We start from the raw sequence: 23,095 nt of genomic DNA, 5'->3' as shown, positions 1-23,095 counted from the left end.
GGTGCACGGAGCAACTTCAGCGTCGTCCCTCCTGCCATGGCTTCCGGCAGTCTGCCTCCAAATGCCAGTCCATGGGATCTATTTAAGGCTACGTGTGTGCACGCGAGACAGTAAGTGAAAGAGAGATGGATATGAAAAGATCAACCAACCAACAAATTGGGGACATTCTCATTCTCTCTGGAAACAGCTTGAAGGATATAGGCTGTGTCCAACACTGTGCTTGACTGGTCCACCCGTCTCTCAGCCAGCAGGACCCTCTGTTGGCCTGAGCCTCTTCAATTTCCTAACCAGTCAAAGCAGTCTTTTGCTCCTATATCTGCAGAGGGACAGGAATAAGACCCTCTGCTCCTGTGTATCTGGCAGCTGCAGGGGAAAATTCTTTGTCAACTTGAGACCAAGAGGAGCTCCCACTCTGATAGGCCAGGCCCGTCTCTGGCCTTCAGCACCACCGTCAACAGTCTTAGTCCACTTTCAGTGCCGCTTAAGGCGTTGGCTCCCCGCCAGCTCGTGTCTCCACCTGAGCCCGTCCATTTAAGAATGTTATTTGTTATTAATGAGTTTTCTAAACACATAACCTTGACTCACTTGCTTAGGTGAACAAGCCCATTCCCATTAAATAGTGTTTTCTAGGAAGAAGAAGAATTAAGTAGGTATTGAATTTTTCTGAAGCCTCACATGTGAGCTGGAGCACAATAGCACTGGCAAGCGAGGCAGGGGAGGGGGGTGTCTTAGTCTCTGACCCCCTAAACGTCTCCATGTTAAGCTGCATCTTTGATGGAGAAGCCAAGAGACTGGCTAAATTTTGTCTCAAGTGGCCCATATCAGAGGTGACTCCAGTTCTCCCTGTCTCCTCATTTCAGGGCTGCTGGGTCTCTCTGTCGGTGGCTCCTTTGCCAGGGCTACAACCCCCTTTGTATCTCATTTGCCCTAATTATCTTGACTGTTTTGATCAAGGGCCTGATGTCCAGCTCTTCGGACAAAAATATGATCAAAAAATACCACTGCCCAAGTTTTAGTCTATCCTAAATAATGTACTAAGCACTGCAACACTTTGTAAAGAGTGTCCATTAAGTAGGAGAGGGTAACCAGACAAATACTTTGTTGTTGTTAGAAACCTCTAGGGAGGGCTGTGGGCCTGAGAGAGGCCGTGTGTGGGGCTGAGAAGCTAGCAGAGTAGGGTGTCCTGCACTGGCCTATACTTAGCCTCTCCCGAGGAACATTATTTGGTCCCCAAAAGGAGCAGACATTGCCCCAGTCAGGGACTCACCCGCAGACTCAGTACCATCATATCTGGATACTCAGGGGAGAAGAAAACCCAGGGGAAATCTTCCATTCAGCTGAAGGAACATTTCTTCCGGACCCAGCTCCCATGTCCGCTGCCACACTTGAGCCAGTGGGTGGCCCCCATGGTTTCTGTGTTAGTCACTTCTCTGCTCACCCTGATGTGTAGCACAGAATCCACAAAGGGACAGGGAGGCTTCTGAAGAAATGGGCTTTGTGGACAAACGCAGCCCTGCCTCTCTCATAGAGACCTTTGTCTTCACCCCCATCCCCTGAGCAGGTCGGGTGAGCAGAAATTCTGAAACCAGTGACATGAAAGCTGGTGACCAAGGAATTTTCTGCATAGGCCCCGTGTATAGGCAACATGCTTCTTTTTTGTTTTTGTTTTTTTTTAAGATTTTATTTATTTGACAGAGAGAGAGAGAGACAGCTAGAGAGGGAACACAAGCAGGGGGAGTGGGAAAGGGAGAAGCAGGCTTACCGCCGAGCAGGGAGCCCAACACGGGGCTCGATCCCTGGACCCTGGGATAATGACCTGAGCCGAAGGCAGACGCTTAACGACTGAGCCACCCAGGCGCCGGCAACATGCTTCTTTTTAAAAATTCTTCCCTTTCTCTCCCTTCCCCCACCTTTTATTCCTCCTCTCACTCCTATTCCCGAAACTTAAGTTTAAGAGAACCCTCAAGAAGGGATGACTTTACTGTCCTCCTCAGCCTTTTCCCATTCAGTCCTTTCTTGTTACATGTGGTTCATGTGGAGGAGAAGGAATGTGCCTGTTGCTGGATTGATGGGTCTCATTCAGGCATTGTGTATATTTGTCTCTGTGGCCTGCTAATGCCATTTGAGTTTCCGAAATCCTTATTTTGCAAATCCACTTGTGTCCTGGGTTTAGCTCCTGATTACAGGATTAGCAGAGATTATGGAGTCCGTCTCATGCCTTCTCCAAGCTTTCTATCAGATTTATGGCTATGAATTGAGGAAGTGGTGCAATGATAAAATGGAAACTAGAAGGAGATATAGGGGCTGCTGGGGGTGGGGGAAAGAGAAAGAATCTCTTGTAAAGAACTGGAGTGGTGGGCGCCTGGGTGGCTCAGTTGGTTAAGCGACTGCCTTTGGCTCAGGTCATGATCCTGGAGTCCCTGGATCGAGTCCCGCATCGGGCTCCCTGCTCGGCAGGGAGTCTGCTTCGCCCTCTGACCCTCCCCCGTCTCATGTGGTTTCTCTCTCTCTCAAATAAATAAATAAAATCTTAAAAAAAAAAAAAGGAACTGGAGTGGTATACGCCCTGATATTTGGATCAGAACCATTTAAGAGCCTGGAAACCTAGACTTTCTGACTGTCCCTTCACAGCTATGCTGGACCACCTGTGCCCTTTTTCCTAGATGGACTTCATGAACCCTGACTCTTCTTTCTGTCCACCCAGGTCGTTGCACCCAGAGTAAAGCTCTAAGCTGATGCTCTGGGTGGCATCCTTTACTAAGAGCTCTCCCTCCTGTCATCAGCAGTCCCTGTGGCCTCCATCTTGTCAGTTCCAATTAGACAGCTCTCCTGTTCTACACTGAGGAGCCCGAGAGGCTGACAAAAGACCGAGATGGGCTTGGGATAGAGAGCAATCCCTATGCCTCAGAAAAATACTAGGGGATCCAGCTACTTAGTTGTGTTGTGGAGGTTGTAAAAAGACCTGCAACCATGGGAAAGGCTCATGGTGTTTAGGCTATAGATGGTTTATGCTGCAAGTAATAGAACATCCAAGCAGGAAATTTTATGATCTTATGTAAAAAGTCCCAAAGTAGGGGAGCTCCAGGGTGAGTTGGTTTAACTGAGATGTGGCCCCAGATCCGAACGGACACGTTGATTCTTTCCATCTTTTCTGTTATGCCATTCTCTCAACATGACCATGAATGTCTTTCTTGGCTACAGAGTGGTTGCCATAGCTCCAGGCATTGCATGCTCACACACCAATCTCCAAAGGCAGGCAAAACACAGTTCCTTATTTTATGCCTTCTCTTTTTAAAAGCAAAAATATCCTTCCCCACATGCCTTTCACATGACTTCTTATATCTTATTATCCAGATTTGGATGACACTTCTAAACCATTATGTTGGGACCAGCAAAGGGTGTTCTCTCCTCCTCCACCCAAATGATTGGCTGAGACTAGGCATTCATAAGGTCCATGAATTGGGATGGGGAAAAAAATTACATCTTTATTGTTAAATGCTAACTCAAATGTAGCATTTCCTTTGAATGGGAATGTAAGCAACAAATCAGTAAAACTAGTTATATCTATGACTTTTTCACTGAAAGAAATCAGAAAAATTTTCCTATCATATTATAATAGTAGCAGGAATTCCACAGTACTGTTTACTCCTATCACTGCCTTGAAATTACAATTCTTAGACCTTCTGTTTGATCTTGTTATTTAGTGTGTTAATAAAGAAGCACATATATTTACTATATCCTGATTTTGGTGGCTTCTAAAAAATATTTTAATAACTTTTGGCATAATTGGCTTCCTTTGCAATCCTGTACATTTTAACTTGTATATTCAAAAATATTATTCTATGAAGGGGTCCATTGGTTTCTCTCCCTCACTGCCAGAGATGTCCATGGCACAAAAAAAAATAACTTAGACTCATTATTTTCCTGAGTCACATACAGATGTCATAAGGGAAAAATGATCGATCAGGGAGAAGGGGAAATGGCCATTGAGTGGGCAACCAGCGGGCAGCCCCTAGTATCCCCCTGAACAGCTCCTGCCCTGGTCTTGCTGGCCTGTATTCAGTTGGCAGCAGAATCTCCCAAACTCCAGGTATTTTTAGAGGACCTGTGTGCTGTTGCCAAATCCAAGCACCGCCACACTATTATTTCCCTAATACTTAAAATCTCTATGTTCTTTCTGAAATTACTAATTTTAAAGGAATCTTCTTTAATTGGAAATGTATCACTTGCTGTAGATGAGAGGAAACCTTGAACATAAATACAGAGAACACAGAACAGTGGTACTGACTTCTGGCTAAAGCCTGTTTGCCTGCAAGGCTCTGAGCCTGAGGGGTGCCCTCTTTTTGTTAAAAGCAGATTAGCACCAAACCAAGACCTTTCTCCTTAACTTCATCAGAAGAGTTGAAAAATAACTGAGAGGGGGATAAGTGTGGTTATTGTTTTATGCCCCGTCACCCCCCCAAAAAACAAAACCATTCATTCAGTTCCATGGGGAAAGCAGGTTTATGGTAGACCTCTCATCATATGTCCCAGTGACCCCCACCAACAAAGGAAATAGGGTTAGTCTCACTCATGTTTCTGAACCTGTGTCATCTCTTAAAGATAAATGCTTTCTAAGAGCTCACAAACCACATCTCAACAACTGGTTCTGGGATTTGGTCCAGGACAGACTTTAAGCTTTCTTACCTGTGGTTTGTGAATTCACCATTTTTCCTTTTCTTTGCTCTGATCTTTTTTCCCCTTTTTAAAGGTCTGACTAGCATTTGCCTTTTCCCCTGCTAACAGCATCTCTCCTCTGTGATCCCTGAAAGTGTTCCGACTTAATCCAGCAACTTTCGGTGAAGTGATTAGGCTTCCTGTTACACAATGGGACTTTAAGGGAGAAAGCATTGGTCTTGGAACCCCATGGCAGAAGAAGCACCTCCTCTCTTGGTACAGCCCCGGAGCTCAAGGAGAGGCAAACTAGATGAGCAAAGGCCCCCAAAATCAGACTGCTGCCCCAGAGTTTTAGGCCCTGGTCCAGGCAGGCGAGGCCCGTGCCGGAGAGGGGATGGAACGGAGCCTGCAGCTTGAAGGTACAGAGCCAAGGGTTGGAATCTGTTTGAGAGCTAGAAGGAAGCTCACATCTAATCTCTTCCCTGGAGGAAACACAAACTCAGAGAAGTTAAGTGGCTTACCTGAAAGTCACCCTAGCAGAAAGTAGTGGCAGAGCCAAGATTGGGATCCAGGGGTGCTTTCCACTCATTATCTGAAGTCTCTCGGGCCCTTCAGCCCAGGGTTAAAGTTGGTCTGGGGTCACGGGCCCACCTTCCTCCCCTCCCTCAGCTCCTCTTCCCCTCTCTTCCCTTGTCACTGTGTCACCCCTCTGTCCTCACTTTCTCCACCAAGCTCCTGAGGACAGAGCAGCACTCCGGAGCCCTCTCCTCTCGTTTCCGGGGCCTGCTAGGGCTTCTGCTGAAGCTGCCAGAGAGGGTGTTGGTGGTGGTAAGGTCAAACCTTTGTGCCCCGTGGACCTCTCCTTTATGTAATGCTGGTGCTTACCGGCTTCCCTATGACGGGGAGACGAGAAGGAAGGCCCAGAAGGGTGCAGGAGGGAGCACTTCTTCTCTGCTCTCCTGCCTCCTCCCATAAAGGTTCTAGCTGCCAAGCGTGGTGGGTTCTGAGGTCTACATTTCTCTTCTTTCCTGTTCTTTTCTGGACCTCAGAGAACACAAGAGGTAGAAGCCCTTGGTTGGGGAGGGATGAGCGCACAGCTGTAATTTCCAGGCCCTGAGTTAGAGCTGGCAGTGATTTTTTCTTTTTTTTTTTTTTTTTTAATTTAGGAAACCCTGTTGAAAAAGACAGGCTGACACTCGCTGACTATACTTCTGCAGGATTACTCCTGGAGCTGTTAGTCGTGTGCACGTTTACATGTTGAGTGTGTCTTGTGGGCATGTTCGAATGTGAGTGTGTTCTGCTATCCCCTGAGCGGGCCTCATGCATAACGCCTCAACTGAGACGCTTTTCTTAATGGTTTGAAACACAAATGTTATTGTCTTTGAGCTAAGTGGTTCAATTAGCGCTGATTGGAAAGAGTGGGATGAACTGGGGAAACATGCAGTGTGTTTGTTAACAGCCTTGGGAAGGAACAGAGGGGAAGGAGGGAGGGAAGGTGTTGCCGCTGAAAACTGCTTCAAGGGGTGGCCTGGCCCCCTGCATGGCTTCAGGGGAGAGCTGCCAGGACTGATTTTTGTTTTGGGGGCAAGAGAGCAGAAAGCTATTAGGAGAAGGGGTAGTGTCGGGTTCTCAGGCGATGTGGAGTGTATGTGTACGGTCGCTGCTGCTGGAAGCGATCTTCCGTTCTCCACCTAAATTATTCATCACTCCGCCATGAGCCGCCTCCACCCCCACCGGCTGAGGGCTGCGCACTTGCCCTTCATGGGGAATCCTTTCTCTGGTTTGCAGAACCTCCTTCCAGCTGTTTGCGTGGGTGTCTGTCTTTTGGTCTCCCAGAGAAACCCATTTGGGGAAGCTGAGCAGGATTGCAGAGCCTTTCGGAGCCTAGAAGCAACCTCAGAGATCTTGGCCCTATAGTCATTCCAGGGAGTAGATATGGGGTCTGAACCTTCACCTTTAAGGATCTGCTCCCTCTCCAGTCTTTTTTTTGCTACCACAAGAGGAGCAAATCCAGCATCATTTCAACCCCTAGAATTGATCATTCTTCCCTTTCCATCCAGGTCTTTTACATAAAGTACAGTGGAGGGCTCGGTGATTGATCTGTTGTTGTTCTGTCATGACCCCCAGAAAGTGTCCTCTTTCCACTCTGGGTAAAAGAACAAGGCCTGGCTGCCCCCTGCTTTTGTCCCCCAGCCCTCACTCATTTTCCCGAGCTGCCCCTGTTCCGTTCTTCCAGGGCCTCCCGAGGAGGACAGCTTTCTTGTTAGGTGCCACCCTGACACAGGGCCCAGCACTTCCCCTCTGCCTTCTCTGTCCTCATGGGCCCACTGTGGTTCTAACCACCCACCACCTCTCCACTTACGGATGAGATCAGAAGACTTGAGGAGCTTGGAGTGTAATGACATGTCCGTGTGGCAGGATGGCATGATGCTTAGCACTGGGGACTTAGGAACTGGACCCGCTTTTCGGTTCCGGCGCTGCCACTCACTGTCTGTGTGGCCTTAGACCTAAGGCCCTGAACCTCTTTAACCTTCAGTTTCCTCCTTGTGAAATGGGGCTATTATTAGTAAGTGCAGTTATGGGAGGAAAGTCCCCAGAGAGCCCGAGGTGTAGGAAGGGAGAGAATGGTGAGTTCGGTGAGCAGCGGGTCTGTGGTGGGGATGTGAACAGGAAAGGTTTCCCAGAGAGCACTGCATTCTGTAGCAAGAACTAAGCTCAGGGACACACTCTGCCCAAGGAGGATCGCCTCAGGTCCATATGATGTGTCCCATCAGCTTTTCACGAAGAGGCTGAGCCAGGAGCTGGTGCATGCGTGCATGCGTGTAAGAGGAGTTAACAGAAGGAGATGTTTACCCAGTTCACCCTCTTCTTTCTCTCCTTTTTCTTTTTGGCACGTGGAAAATTCTTGTTTGGATACCCCTATGGGGATAAAGAATTTCTGCAAAAACCACTGTTTTCTGGTGATCTTACCTCCATTTTTATGTCATTTATAGACAGATTAAGTCAGTGTGACCCAGCAGGTCCTGAAGAGTCTCCACACCTGATCATTCCCCTGCTGGCCCCCTTCCCCAGACAACCCACCCTTAGAGCCTACGCTCTCACACCAAGGAAAGAAAGCTTCTGTAAGTTTTGCCTTCACTGACTTGAGCAATTCAGTTACTGTGCCGTATCAGGGAGATCACTGGTGTCGAACCATCCACACAGAAGACCTTACTACTATGTAAAATCTGGGGAGTTGGACCCCTAGCAAGTCCCACATGCCCTTGGGATGTCCAGGGGCTTTGCCATCAGAGCAGTCTATGAAGAAAGCTCACTTTGGCCTCAGGTTCCTAGCTGGTTTTTTTTTTTTTTTGGTCCTCCCTCACACCATTTTCTTCCCCTGGTCTTTGGGCCCAAATCCCTCTTCCATTTATCACGTCTCCCGCAAATCCACTTTCTGTGCTGCTGCCAGGATCCTTCTCTGCATTCCCACAGCCATCTACCTGTGACCCAGCCAGCCTTCCCCGGAGAGTTTCTATAATTACTTGAGAGAACCATTGTTCCAAGAAGATAGGCAGAGCTTCCGAGATGAGGGACTCTGGGAGAGGACAGAGCCAAGTCAGCCCTCCTGGGCAGAGGAAGAACGTCATTTCCTAGATATTTCTAAGCTCTTTTCTGCCTGGTCTCCATTTTTAACACAGACTCTTACCCCCATATCCATCTGTGAGTTCATGCAAATGGCAGTAGCCTTACTTTTCTGGAAGCCTTGAGTCCAGTAAATATGAAGGAGAAAGGGTCTGGGTATCCAGAGGGTAGAATGCAGACCCCATCCTTCTGTGGTTCTGCCCTGCCTCAAGAGTTCCCATAGGCTTCTACCCTGCCTCAAGAGCTTCCCACAGAAGGGCTTTCCTTCTCGAAAGCACTCACCAAATCCTTACACCCTGGCATCTTAGAGCCACAGGACAAGTTTAAGTTTCTGCCTCTGGGTCTCTGCCCTTTCTACTTGGGCAGAGGCCCAGAAAGCATGCTTATCACATTTGAAATGAACAAGACTGTGTTCTGTTAGAACAGAAAATCAAGGTTCAGAATTTCTTAACAAGTATGGAGAGAGATGGGCTGCAACTTAGAACGTGAAATGTAATTTCCCAGTTGTGACAAATGCCAAGTCCTGTGTTTAAGTTCAAAAAATCAGTTACACAATTACAAGATGAAGGTGACCTAGCTTGATGGCAGTTCATTTGAAAATTACCCCAGGGTTTTTTTGTTTGTTTGTTTGTTTTTAGATTTTATTTATTTATTTGACCGAGAAAGAGAGAGCGAGAGCAGGAACACAAGCAAGGGGAGTGGGAGAGGGAGAAGCAGGCTTCCCGCTGAGCAGGGAGCCCGATGCAGGGCTCGATCCCAGGACGCTGGGATCATGACCCGAGCCGAAGGCAGACGCTTAACAACTGAGCCACCCAGGCGCCCCCCCCCCCCAGGGGGTTTTGTTTACTACAAAGTGTACACTAACAACAGTGTGAAGTGACTGATAAAAATTGCATTAATACAGAGATAGTATAGATCGAAGGAAGCAATTATTCTGCTTTGCTTAAGCATCATCTGGGACATTGTGTTCGGCTCTGAGCTTTGCATGTTTAGAGAGTTCTTAATAGAGAGCATTCCTGGGAAAGGACTGGATGGTACAGTATGTGGGATCTAGGTTCAAGGAGTAATGGAAGATGGAAAGAGAGGACAGAATAAACAGTAATACGAATGGTCGTTTCACAGAGGGAGGCAGGGAACAGACATTTTTTGTGGACTTGCTATTGCTAAGCACTCTGCTAGTCACTCATAAATGAGTCTTTTCTCGTAATTCTCAAAGCAGTCCTTGGAGCTAAGAGGTATTTGGGTTCAGAGAACTGTATTTCCCAGGTAAATAAGAAAAAGGGATCAAATTCCAAATTGCTCCATACTACAAAACTTACAGCAGCAGGAGGAAGTACAGGTAGGTGGTTTCAACTTGAAAGAGGACTTTTCTAAAGCAGAATGGACTCTTCTTAAAGTAGAACACTCCCTGGTATGGAATATTTTGATAGAAGCTGGTCATCTGGGGCACCTGGGTGGCTCAGTCGTTAAGTGTCTGCCTTTGGCTCAGGTCATGATTCCAGAATCCTGGGATCGAGCCCCGCATCGGGCTCCCTGCTCCGCAGGAAGCCTGCTTCTCCTTCTCCCACTCCCCCTGCTTGTGTTCCCTCTCTTGCTGAGTCTCTCTCTGTCAAATAAATAAGTAAAATCTTTTAATAAAAATAAAAATAAAAAACAGCTGGTCATCTTCCAGAGGTGTGAGGAGGACATCCATCCGCATTGGGGAAGGAGACCATGATGACCTTTGGTTCGGATGGGGTGTTCTGGAATTCCCTCGGGCTTTGCGAAGGCAGCATTGGGCACAGGAGAGCTGCTTGGTGGGGGCGGGGCAAGGCAAGAACGGCCAGTGCCCCTTCTGCCCAGGCTCACAGATGACAGGCCATTTATGCCAACCTTTGCCTAGTGCCCCTCTTTGCTAGTCTCCATACCCCGAACAAGCTCCCTTCCTGGCAGCCTGTCTGTCAGGGCTGGGTCTGGCCCTCCTCCCCTTTCTGACTCCACAGCTTGTCTTCCCACCCAGGAATGGGCATGTTGAGGAGGCTCCATCCGGCCTCCTGTTCCCCGTCTGTGCAGCCTCCTTCGCGGCAGCGTCTAGCAAGGAGGGGATGGCCATCTTGGCCCCAGACAGAACTGTCTCCCAAGCTGGGGATGCTGACGAGGCCTGCGTGTGTATCTGCATGCTCACGCTGCAGCCTGATCGATGCCTGTCAGAGTTCGGCATTAGAGTGACAGCCGCATGCCAGGCTGTTTGCTGAACACAGCTCGTCCGTCAAGGGAAATCAGACGAAATCCATCTCCTTGTCCAAAGCCTGGCCCGATGGGCTGTGTCTAGAATGCCAGTCTTACATCTCACCCTATTTTGTGCCCTGAAAATCATTCCCCGTGGGATTTCAGTGTCACACTGATGGGCCTCCTGGGGCAGAAGAATCACGGTCAAGAAAATGATGCGCAGATACCAATCCCAGCCCCTACCCTTTAGGAACTTGCAGTTTAGAGCTAATGGCTACTGTTATAGACACTACAGGTCTCATACATATATGTCGTTATCTCGAATTGATTGGTATAAAATAGAGCATAAATAAAAGGGATTTGATTTTTAAAATTTTGCAGATGTATTTTGAGTAGGGCATGACCAGATTGCATGGTGTGTTGTAGACAATTGGTAGAGAAGGGTCTCTTTAGAAGGTCTCATTAGAGCGGCAATTATGAGGTTTTAAGGCTTTCAAATTGACAAGGACAAATGTTAGCAAAGGTTCTGTGTTTGTAAACCATTTGGGGCTTCGAGAATCTCTGTCACCCTGTGTCTTGGCGGTAAGCCAGCGAGCTGCTTCTCTTTCCTCTCCCTAAAGCCTCTTTTATCCCATACAAGCCCATACCTGAACCTTACCGAAGACCCTCTCTCTCAGCCACTCCAGCACTTCCATTGCCCAAGGCTGCTGGCTCTCAAGTGAAGAACTCTGTTTCCCACCTCTGGCAATGGCCGTGCCAGGTAATTCTCTCCCCTTAGCCTGCCCTCCCGTCAGGGGTCACAGGTGTCAAAGAAAAATGTCACAGGACTTTGGAAGGTAATATTTTTTTCCCACTAGCTAGAAGACTGGAACAGAAAATTGTTCAAAAGATAGAAGTGGGATGTCTGGATGGTGAGGGAAAGATTTGGTCAGCCCAGGAGCAGGAGGGTGGAACATAGCAGCTGAGAAAAATGAGGGGTTTTTGCGGGGTGGGGGGTTGTAAAATCAGCAAGCAGAGGATGGGGATCCTGGATGAATGGGAGACTAGGGAGAAGCCAGAGTTGCAGGGTGGCCCCTTGCTGCTGCTGTTGGTCCTCAGAGGGCCTTTCAAACGCCACAAGGATTCTCTGACATTGCTCCCCCGGGGATCGGGGCCTGAGGGAATCAGCCCCCTGCTTGGGCCCCCTTGCCCCACGCTGCCCTGCTTGAGCAAGTGTCGCTGTCCCCCACCCCAGGCCCGTGGCACACAGCTCTATTACCCACGCACAGGAACTGCTCTGCAATAAAGTAAACCAAGGTAATGGGAATGACTGATGCAGAGGGCGACCCCCCAGAGAGCTGGGCCTGCTGCTGCCCCTCTTCCCTGCGCCAGTGATCGCCATTAAAACCGCCGTAAGTCATCTGCAGTCCCCTAGGCCTCCTTTCCAGGGCTGAGTGAGTGACCCCACGCGGTGGTCCGTCGGAGGAGTGAAAGCAGCTTGTTGTTCTGCACTCCATAGACCCCCGGCCTCGGGGCCTTCTCCACAGCCCTCTCAGGGCAGTACAATGGGGACTTCCACTGAAGGCAAACCAGGCTAGGCAGGAAAGAGTTCTGCCCTCAGGTGACCCCAAGACAAGCCTTCATAGCCCCATCTCTGCTGTCCTGTACCTGGGGTAAGTGCCTAGGAACACAGAGCTAGCTGCATAAATGCCTCACGGGAGGTGGGGGGAGGCACAAGCCCCTGGCTGACCGCCCTCCCAAGGCCCCCACCTCGCCACACACACTGCACAGCAGATATTTATGCCTTGCACGGAGGTTGGCATTAGCAGTGGTTCAAAGTCTCCAATAATTTTCATTTTGTCACACGGCGTGTCTGGCCCTTTGACCAGATAGCTTTTAAATTCCTCCTCCCTGGCCCTTTCTTCTCCCTATTTCCCTGGCTCCTCCATCCCCAGCTTGATCCAGACTTGTTGATGAGCCTCAGCTTTTCCCCCCACACATGAGGCATTAAATCTTGCCTGCCTTCCTCCCGACCCACCATCATTTCCCAAGCTCACCTACGCCCATGAATGCTTAATTTAAAACTTCTGCTGCCATGCAGCAGTTTGTAATTCTGAGGCCGCTTTCAACAGAAGAAACAAAATGGGCTGATGAATGTCCCCAGAAAGGTGAGCAGAAAACCATCCAGCATCTCTGTGATGTGGGGGAAGGCTTTCTTAACCATTTAGTTGAATATGACGGATATCTGCAGTGTCAAGTAATCCTAATAGGATGGATATCTGCCTGATCTGTTGGCCTGCAGGGTGGTTATGAGTTTTAAATTTCCTCATCTCCACAGCAATAAATTCTCTGGGCTTTTCAATTATAAACTTAGTTTTCAGTGCGGCAGCCAGGAAGATTTTGTTTTGGTCAAAGGATTAGAAGCAGATCCAGTTGGGGCTGGGAAGCAGGCAAGTGTGCCAGGTTTGGCTCATCCTTCATCTTCACCTTCCCTGCTGCCTGTACTCCTCCCCCGGGCATGTCCATCGGACCACAGTGTCCCTTGTCCTTATCATCTCAGTGTGGGGATGTTCCCACCACAGGGGTCTAAAGGAGCCCCTCTGTGAGGGTCTGCTGTGGCATTTGTACTGCAGCCTACTGACCTCATGACGAGGGGATGCCCCAGCCTGACCACCTCCCGATGTGGGCCCGAGAGGAAGGATTACAGCCTGTGGCTCTCCCAGGCAGTCAGGGAGGTGATGATGAGTTCCCAGGGCCAGGCTCATGCTGAGCAACCAATGGAGAGTAGCTGCAACGAGTCCCAGAGGGTAATGAGCCCAGAACGCTGCTAACTGGAGTACTCAGCGTGGTATCATTGGGGAAACGAGCTCAGGCAAATCTGTGCAGAGGGGAATCATGGCTTTCTTAATGACTTTCTTCTTTTATACTGACACATACCACCTTTTGGCCCAAGAGTAGAGCGGCCAGGACCAGCAGGAAGACCGATGACTCTCCCCAGGTCCACTTCCTGGCCTTTCTCGGCATGCTTTCATCCCCCACTCCAGCCCCTAATGGCCTCCAACTCCGTGGGTCAGAGCTTCAGAAAACTCTTAAGACACCTAGGAGTGTGATTCTCCTGGACATCAGTGAATCATTCTGCCCACTGGGTAGTGACAAGAGCCAGGCTCCACATTAGGCAGGACTGTGTTCAAATTCTGGCTCCTCTACTTACCATATGACCTTGGATGAGTTCTTCAGCCTCTCTGAGCCTCCATTTCTTTATCAGTAAACTGAGACTAAAAATAACCACTTCACAAAAGGCTATGAGGATCAGCTAAGGCAACATGCATGGCGGAGAACCTAATTCATTGTGTGGTACACAGCAGGTACTCAATAAATGTTAATTCCCTTCCCCCTTCCGAATAGTGAGGAGCTACCGGTCTTCCCTTCCGATGCGGAAGTGGGAACTGCAGAACCTTCTTGCCCGGAGTGTTAATCGTCCATCCCATGCCCAGCCTGGCTCTCTAACAGGTTGTGTTCAGGACAGGAGCTAGAAGGGTATAGCCATAACACGGTGGGTCCCAGAGCAGGCCTCTGCCCCAGGGGCTGTGTGCCAGGGACTGTGTTGGACCAGTGATAAAAGAAAGGCCTTGTTTCTCTGAGATGGTCTTCCTTTCATGTTTTTTGGATCAGACATGCTTAAAAGCAAAAACAAGTCAATGGATAAGTGCCAGTGATTGGCATGTGGGTTTTCTTTTCATTCAGTTCACTTAATAAGCACATATTGACCTTCCACCCTGTGTCAGGTGCCATGCTACGAGTTGGGACCACCAAAGTCAAGTACTATGTGGCAATGTTTTCTGCCATCAAGGAGTTGGCTGGCGGGCTGGAGCTCATCAAGAACCAGACCTCAGGATGATACATGCTCTGGGACTCACAGGTTTCCCTTGGAGCACAACTAAGAGGTCGGGAAAGAAGGCTTCCTCGAGGCAGTACTGCTTAGGCCAAGTTTTTAAGGATGAGTAGGCATCAGCCAAACCAAGGGTAGAAGGACATGCTTTCCAGAGAGAGATACTAATGCATCAGTTAGGAATTACATTCAGTTGCTGATGTAGTTCAGAAACAGCAATTGCTTAAACAAGATTCAAGTTTACTTCTTTCTCGGGACGCCTGGGTGGCTCAGTTGGTTAAGCATCTGCCTTCGGCTCAGGTCATGATCCTCGGGTCCTGGGGTCGAGCCCTGTGTCAGACCCCCTGCTCAGCAGGGAGCCTGCTTCTCCCTCTCCCTCTGCCTGCCACTCCCCTTGCTTGTGCTCTCTCTCTCTGTCAAATAAATAAATATTCTTTAAAAAGTAAAAAATAAAGTTTACTTTTTTCTCATGAAAAAAGTCCAGAGATGGACAGTCCTGATCTGGTACAGTGACTCCCAGTGTCAACAGAGATATAGGTCCCTTCATCCTTCTGCTTAGCTCTTAGCACACATGGATTCCATTCTCAAGGTCCAGGGTGCCCTTGGAGCTCCACGCATTCGCATCCGCCTTCCAGTCAGGACACCAAAAGAAAAGGAAAAACCCCCTGGTGGCAAATGCTCTCAGAAATCCCATCAAAAATTTCAGCTAGAGCTCAGTGGTGTGACCAGTGAGAGGGACAGTCTTTTTACCTGGCCACAGCGACACCTGGGCTAAAAGGATACCTGTTAGTAAGCAGGAAAGAATGGAAATTGGGAGTCTGTGTGACATGGTATTTCAGTACCTGTTTAGGGAACACCTAGCTCAGTCGGCCTGAATCCGCGAGTCCCCGTAGTTGGTGTAAGAGGGATAAGAAGTGGTAGGACATGAGACGAGAGAAGCAAATCCACATTTCCCTCTTGGTATGAAAGCTCTGTTGTTCAGCTGAACAGGGCGGTTCCCAGAGCTCAGGCCAGGCTGCACAGGTGGCATCTGCCAAGGCATCAGGCTAGGGCTCAGCACCTCCATTCAGATGCTTCCCTCTCAAAGGAAAGCAGCCGGGGTGGTTCTAGAAGTCACACAGGCCTTGGCTTGGCCCACTGTATATTGGCCAAAGGCCTATGATTTTTCCCTGGGAGAACCAGAGTTTGGTCACTGTGTGACCTGGGTGCACTCCCTCTATGTTTTCTGTTCTCACCGTCAACACTTAACCCGGTAAGAAGAGCCAGCATTATATTGAGTGCTTATTGTGTGCCAGACGTTCTGAGAGTTTCGTGTATAACAACTCATTTAAACCTCACATTTTCCTTAGGAGGGAGGTATTCAGTTTTATTGCTCCCATGTTAAAGTTTGAAACTGAAGCACAGACTTAAAAATAACTCACCCAGGTTACTAAACAGTGAGGCCAAATTTAAATCCAGATAGTCTGGTTCCAGAGTTCTCCCTGGTAACCATCATGCAGTTCTGCCGGTGGATGAGACGCCCCAGATCAGGAGGAAATGTCGGAGTTAAGACAGGCAGATGAAGGTAGGACCAGGCACAAAGCGCCTGACCTATCTGTTATGCAGGGAATGAGTGAAACTCTTGCTAACAGACCAAGCCTGGTAAAGGCTTTTCTCTTTTGATTCGCTCGTCTCCTCCCCTCTTTGCATTCTCACTCCAGTCAGCATGATCCATTAACAAGCTATGCTACGCTTTTCTGTTTCTTCTCATTCCTGCCTCCCAACCACTGTCACTGTAACAGGACTTCTGTGCATCTTGTTTAGGTTCCCATCCTTCCTGCCTTCCTAAGAATGTACAGAACCCACCCCCTGAGCCATCTGTCCCAGATCTATATTAAGAAGGGACTGGGGCGCCTGGGTGGCTCAGTCCGTTGAGTATCTGACTCTTCGTTTCGGCTTGGGTCATGGTCTCGAAGTCCTGTGATCGAGCCCTGCAGTGGGCTCCACGCTCAGTGCAGAGTCTGCCTGAGAGTCTTTCCTTCTCCCTCTGCCTCTCCCTGTCCCCCGCCCCCGCTCACCCTTTCTCTGTCTCTCTCTCAGAGAAAGAAAGAAAGGAGGGAGGAAAGGTGGGTCTGTGCTCTGACCTGTCCCATCACCCTATTTCTCAGGGTCACCCTCTTGAGCTTTTCTTCTGAGCAACTTGCACCTCTTCCAGGCCTCTGCTCTCTCTGTCACCCCCCATCTCCTTCAGTATCTGCACCTCCACTCACCTCGGCCTCCCTTTTTGTCCTAAAATTCTACCTCATGCCTGCTTTGACCCTACCAATCACGCGTTCTTTCCAAAGCATGACCCAAATCATTCCATATGCTAGAGCATGTTTGCTCGGCCCCACTGGTGATGTCCCGGCCGGCCCTTCCCTGAACCCCTGAACTCTCTAGCCCTCAGGGTTGGCACTCTCCCCTGAACCCCTCCAGCACCTGCTATCTGTACTACACTCCGTGGTCATGTGCTTTTACATGGCATTTTGTCACTAGTCGACATGATGTGGCTTTGTCGTGTCTCCTCAACTTAAGCTCTTTGAAGAGAGAAGTTTTTTGGGTTTTTTGGTTTTTCCCATTTTGCATCTATTGCAATGCCTAATGCAGTGCTTTTCTATTTAGTAGATGCCAAATAGCTATTTCTTGGTTGGTTGATTACAATAAGTTCTAGGTCTCTTTATATGTCCTTAATGATTTTTATACATTTCAGTTCCTTCAGCATTTGTCTTTCCATTTTGAAGAATCCTAATCATTTCTGGATGTTCTCATCTCTTTAATCAGCTCAACTGGGCATCCCTGGTCCTTCTCCAGCCCTGCTGTATCTTTCCAGAGATGCAAGGCCAAATCACAATGATCTCCCCTTTCAGGATACATTGTACTCTATTATTAACCTGCATTTTCTGCTGCTTGCCTGGCCTTGGAAGCCGCTTTTGTTAAGAAAACTCTGGACAGCAACCAGGAATATAGCCATGTAGAAGGTATTGCCCAGAAACAAGAGAGCCCTGCCAAGCACAGTCTCTCCCAGGTGCCCAGGAGCCCCCTCCAATAAGCACCTTCCAATCCAGCACTGCCTAGAATCCTACAGTGTGGGGACTAGGGGTGGGTTCAAAAGAAACTGGCAACAGCCTCATTTGGAAGGCGTAATGTAAAAGCTAATGGATTAACAAGAGCAGTCTAGTTGATTCAGGACATAAAATGAGCACTAAAGATGGAGTTGTCAGGAAGAGTGAATCTGGGAAGGCTTCCCGGAAGACAGAAGTGGTGTAGGGGAGTTGGTTTCACACACTTCTCTCAGCACTCCTGGGCAGAAACTTCCTGAAGTGGGGGGGGGGGGGAGTGCCTTAGCATTCCCTTACTGGTAAATGACCAGACATCTCCCTGAGCGTGCTCTGCACCTCTGCGCCTCCCTTGGCAGCACAGGGGCTGCTGGGCGTCTGCCTTTTACAGTTGAGACGCAGGGTCCGACAGCTCACTCAGCAGGCAGATCAGCTGGACGGGGGCGGGGGGAGGGGAGGTAGAGGAAATGAGGTTGGCGAGAAGGGGAGTATAGTATACTTAGAGAAGGTGCGTGATGCTGAGACTCTGAGACTCTCTCCTCACAGCACTTCTTGTTCTTTCTGTCCTCCCTACAGCATCCCTGTGAGCACCTGCCTAAGATAGAGGATGGTGCTGGCCTCCCCCCTCCCTTTTTTTTTTTTGCTGCTTCTGACCTGCCCACTGTCCATTTTCCTGCCCGCTGGCTTCAGGCCAAAGCTCAGGAGCAGTGAGCAATTGAGAGCATCTTCGACTAGCATTAACAGAAATCAGGGGCGCCTGGGTGGCTCAGTCGGTTGAGCGTCCGACTCTTGATTTTGGCTCAGGGCCTGATTTCTGGGTCCGTGCTCAGCAGGAAGCCTGCTTGAGATTTTCTGATTCTGTCTCTCCCTCTGCCCCTCCCCACCGCACTCCACATGTGTGCTCACTCTCTCTCTCCCTCTCTCAAATAAGTAAATCTTTTTTAAAAAATCAAATTGCTTAAATGATGCTTACACTGAGCGTCAGGGCGGGGTAGGAGTCTCACACGGGCAGAAAGTTTCTATGGGAGAAGCCGCACTGACACTGGCCGCAGCCGAGCTGTCTTCTCTTCAAGGAGCCTTGAACCAGCAGTGAGGCTTGGGCAAGGGTCAGGCTCACTAGGCTTCCTCCAAAATCAGAGGAGTTGTCCTTAAAAGCTTAATTGTGACTTCCAGAAATCTTAGCCCAAGATGCTGAGCATCTTCATCTCCTGTCTCCATTTCAGAACACACCTACGTTGGGGGTAGCACTCCTTACGTAGAGCGGAGAGCAGGTGTCAGCAGAATTCTGCTTCGTACAACCAAACTGGGAGGCGAAACAAGGCAAATGAGGCCACCCTGGCCCCGTTCAGGGGAACACAGGATAGCTACTCCCTGCCTGAGAACAGGGCAAAACCAGCCTGAGCAAAGAGTAGGGTTGAGGGACCACCCGCTAGCTCCTGGGGCCTCATTAAGCTGAATTTTATTTGGGACATTCGGTTGAAATGGGAGAGAGAGGAGTAATTGTGATTAATGGCACCTTGGCTCCTGTCAAGAGGATGGACAGAGAGTCGTGTCAAAAACTGAGTTGCTGGGCGCCTGGGTGGCTCAGTTGGTTAGGTGACTGCCTTCGACTTAGGTCATGATCCTGGAGTCCCGGGATCGAGTCCCGCATCAGGCTCCCTGCTCGGTGGGGAGTCTGCTTCTCCCTCTGACCCTTTCATGCTCTATCTCATTCTCTCTCTCAAATAAATAAATAAAATCTTTATAAAAAAAATTGAGTTGCTGACCCATCCTATCTATTGGCCTTTCCTACCACGGATATTTTTTCCTCTCTTACCTTTGCTCTCGCTCCAGTGGCTTTGAGTACTTTCCAGAGGTAACTACAAGGCCCAGAACAGCATGAGGAGCCCGTGCCCTGGGGAGTAGGTAAAGACAGGGAAGAAGAGGGAATCTGGTCCCAGCGTGGAGAAGCAATGGAGGCAGAATGGTCGCGCTGGCCCATGCCCATTGCTCCTAGTCTTGCACTGGACAGAGATGGCTGGGGCCAGCTGCAGACATGGAAAGGATTTGGGGGGGCTTATGGGGTGTGAGAGCTCCACTCTGGCGGGATGAGCAGTGCCACATTTTAATTGTCATTAGCAATAAAAAATGAGCAGTGAGGAAACCCAGCCTCAGCCCGCAGAAGAGGGCAGAGGCCAGGCTCCTTGACCAGGCCATCTGGCCTCTGGCATGCTGTACATCTCCCAATCTGGGCTGTATATAATGGGTGGCTTTTTTCCGTAGGCTTTTCGTTGTATTACAGACAGGCCACAGAGATCACAGGCCCTCCAGGTCATAGCAAGCAAGGATCCAGTCTGCCCATGTGACAGCAGAGTGAACACGCAACAGCCCTCGCCCACTGGCACTGCTGAGCATGAAGACTAGATCATCTCAGAGGATGTTTTGTTTTCCTTACTGTGTTCAAATAGGTCTGAAACACAGAGTCCCTGAAGAGGCCTGAATCTCCTCTCCCCTGGGCCAGAGAGAGCAGCCCCTCCGCGTGGGGAGAGAGGAGCAGGGGCTCTTGCTCTGTGGCCTGTCCAGGGATAGGGATCGCAGGGCTGCCGGCAGCCCTAGCACACGGCCTGCCCTGGGTGGTGGAGCGCACGGCCTGCGGAGCACAGTGGGCCCACGCCAGGCCTCCTGTGGGCAAGTGAAGACAGCTGGATTTTCAGGAAGGATACAGGTAAACACAGGGGCAGGGGGGCTTAATAAGAGGAGCCCAGAGGAGATGGTACTTTCTTAGCCGGATGAGGAGGGAGGGAAAGAAGAAGGAGTGAGGGTCCCCAGAATCTGACGGTTCCTCCTTCATCTCCTCAGTGCCTTCAGCTGCCTTCATGCAGTTGGTCTGACGTTAATCAGGAGGGCTGGGTATTGTGTTGAAATTGGTTGCCATTTCTTATACTCAGTGTAATAAAATAACTAAATTGGCTGGTCCGTAGCTGTTCCAAGTCTTTTTCTCTCTGGTGCCTTTCTCTGGCCTGCAAGAGGGATTGGTGTCTGTGTTCCTATTTCTAAGAGACCGGGTGATGGTGAAAGAGAAGGAGCTCTGTGTCCCCTTTTTCCCCCAGCATAGGACATCCTTTGCCATAACCTGACAGCTTTTGAGTGGCTCCCATGGCCACCGCCCAGTTCTGAGAGCTCTGAGCCATCCAAGCCCCAGATTCCCTTAAATCTAACAGCAGCTGCCTTTTTTCGAAGATTTCCCTGGTCTCGCAGAAGGGCCTGAGACCTGCCCACCCTGGCAAGGGACTCGGAGCTTGAGGCTTTCTCAGCCCTGCCCTCAGGTGTCCCTTCAGGCTACCGAGGACTAACCAGGACATCTGCCCCCTGGCTTGGAGGACTTACCAGACAGGGTCCGGGGTCCTGTCCTGTCCTCATAGCTCTTGCTCTGGCTGTCTCATGCCTGCTTTTGCCCTTCACCCCTTCTTTGCTGAGGGATGGTAGCCAGGAGTGGTGGATGTGTAGGAGACCAGAGGGAGGCACACACAGCTGCTGCCTGTGCTCATGCCTGGATAAATCGAGGAATCCATCCTCGCTCCAGTTATATTCAGTACAGGCAAAGCCAAGTGCGAAACAGCCCCTTCTGCTCATGACGTCTGGGAGCCTCTGAGTCATCAGTGCTGGCTGCACTGACCAAAGCCGGTTTCTGCCCCTCTGGGCTCCTACAGGCAGAACTGCTCCGACACGGGCAGCTGTGGGACCGCCCTGTCACCTTAGAGAGGTTCTCAAGACAGGCCTTCTCCAGTCGGTTGGGTGCCACTGGATTTCCCCAAAGACAGTTTTCTGTCCCAGGAACTTTCCTGCTCCAAGTTGACTGCCAGTGATCTGGAGAAGCTAGGACCTTTGACCTTTCACCATGGGCTTACTGAGTGCTTACCGTGTGCCAGTAATAAGATGCCATTAATAAATGCCCATTATAATACTATAATTAATAGTGGTATGAGCAAAGTGCTGTGGGGAAAAGCATTACTAAGTAAATAATGGAATGGTTTGGGTGAAATCCCATCTGTGCAGAATCTTAACGCGTTGGGTAGGAGTTCACAGGTACAGTAATAGGAGTGTGCTCGCCGCAAGGAATCGTGTGCACAGAGGCCTGGAATGGTGTGTCATAGTGTGGCGCTAGAGTTGGTCTGGCATGACTAGAGCAAAAGAATGAGGGCCAAAACGGTAGAAGGCGAGACAGTAAGAATCCAGTCATAAGCTGTACCTTGCTGTGCTGAAGAATTTGAATTTTAGCAGAAAACAAGGAAAGGATTTCAGCAACGGAGTGATCAGGTTTGGATTTTTTGTTAAGTAACAACAGTTACTGGGCATTTACTATATACTAAACTCTTGAGTGTTTAACTGGAATCAGTTTATTCTTCAATAAAAACCTTCGAAATAGGCACCATTATTATGCCCATTTGACCAATAGGAAAAACGTATAACCAGAGAGGTTAAATCAGTCACTCACAGCTAGTAAGTGGCTCCCCAGCCTAACAGTCTGTCCCCAGCCTGTCGCACTGCCTGTGACAAGCCACACCACAGCATTGTGGGAGGGCCATTAGGGAGACACAAGGCTGGTGGCGGGGATAGCAGTGAAGGGGACTGCTACCCAAAGGTAGGACCTGAACTCAAGCAGTGGCAGTAAGGATAGAGAAAAGGGGAAGAATTCAGGAGACATTTCTGAGGTAGGATTGGTGTGACCTGGAGGTTGATTGTGAATGTAAGGGAGGCAGGATGATTCCCAAGCTTCTCCTGCTACTGACTGGGATAAGAAAGGTGGATGGAGGAACAGGTTTTAGAATGAAAACAGTAGATTCACCATTGGACGCGTTATATTTGAAATTGGTCAGGTGGAGTTAAACTCTGAAGAGAGGTCTGGACTGGAGATAGAAGTCGTGGTGTCCTGTAATTCTGAGAGCAGTGAAAACTGGGGACTGTACAGCTTAAAATGGCCCCCTGGCGAATATCCATGTTTAAGGAGATGTTGGGAGAGAATTCACAGTTGAAACTAAGAACAGGGAGAGGAAACCATGGTCGGGAACCACAGAGGCCAAAAAAAAAAAAAAGAAAATTTAAGATGGAAGAGGGGTTCTTAGCTCTGTCAGATCATTCAAAAGGTCAAAAACAATGAAATGCAAGAAGAAATCGTTAAAATGACAAGAGGTCCTGAGTGACTTTGAGGTGGTAGTTACCTTGGACTGTCGACAGTGGTGAGCCACCACAACCAATGGGGAAGGAAAAGGGAATCCTCTGGGCAAGGAGAACCAGGTCAACTGGGTGGACATGCGATCAAGGCACGGTTTTCTAGGATGGGCAAGATATTCTTGGGCAAAGAGGGGGACGCTGACAGAAAAGGGAATTGGAATGGTAATGGTAGTAATAAAGAAGACTATCTGGAGGCCGCTGATGAAAGCAGCCTTCACTGCTCTTTTGGGGTGGCACTGCTCTTCTCCAGCCAGGGAGCATGGAGCGGGGGCTGGGCCATTCAGGTGTGCCCCACCCTCCGACGGAATTCCAAAGCTTACCTCAGGCTCAGGCATCCTGTGGGAACAAGTGCCACCAGTGGTGCCCCGGATAGGGGGGCAGAATGAGGGCCTCCTGACTCAGCTTCGTTCCCTGCATGAACCTCAGGAAAGAGGGAGTTAAATCTCCCTCCAGC

The 23,095-nt window shown here is 49.4% G+C and overlaps 1 protein-coding gene across 1 annotated transcript in view; it reads left to right on the top strand.

The window, feature by feature from the left end:
- Positions 1 to 23,095, top strand: part of SND1 (staphylococcal nuclease and tudor domain containing 1) — a 404,590-nt gene that overhangs the window by 358,744 nt on the left and 22,751 nt on the right. The gene's annotated exons all lie outside the window — the stretch shown is intronic.

This window comes from Leptonychotes weddellii, chromosome 12, assembly GCF_054177405.1.
Source record: "Leptonychotes weddellii isolate Sample4059 chromosome 12, ASM5417740v2, whole genome shotgun sequence".
Classification (NCBI taxonomy): Eukaryota; Metazoa; Chordata; class Mammalia; order Carnivora; family Phocidae; genus Leptonychotes; species Leptonychotes weddellii.
This window is presented reverse-complemented; position numbering and strand designations above follow the sequence as displayed.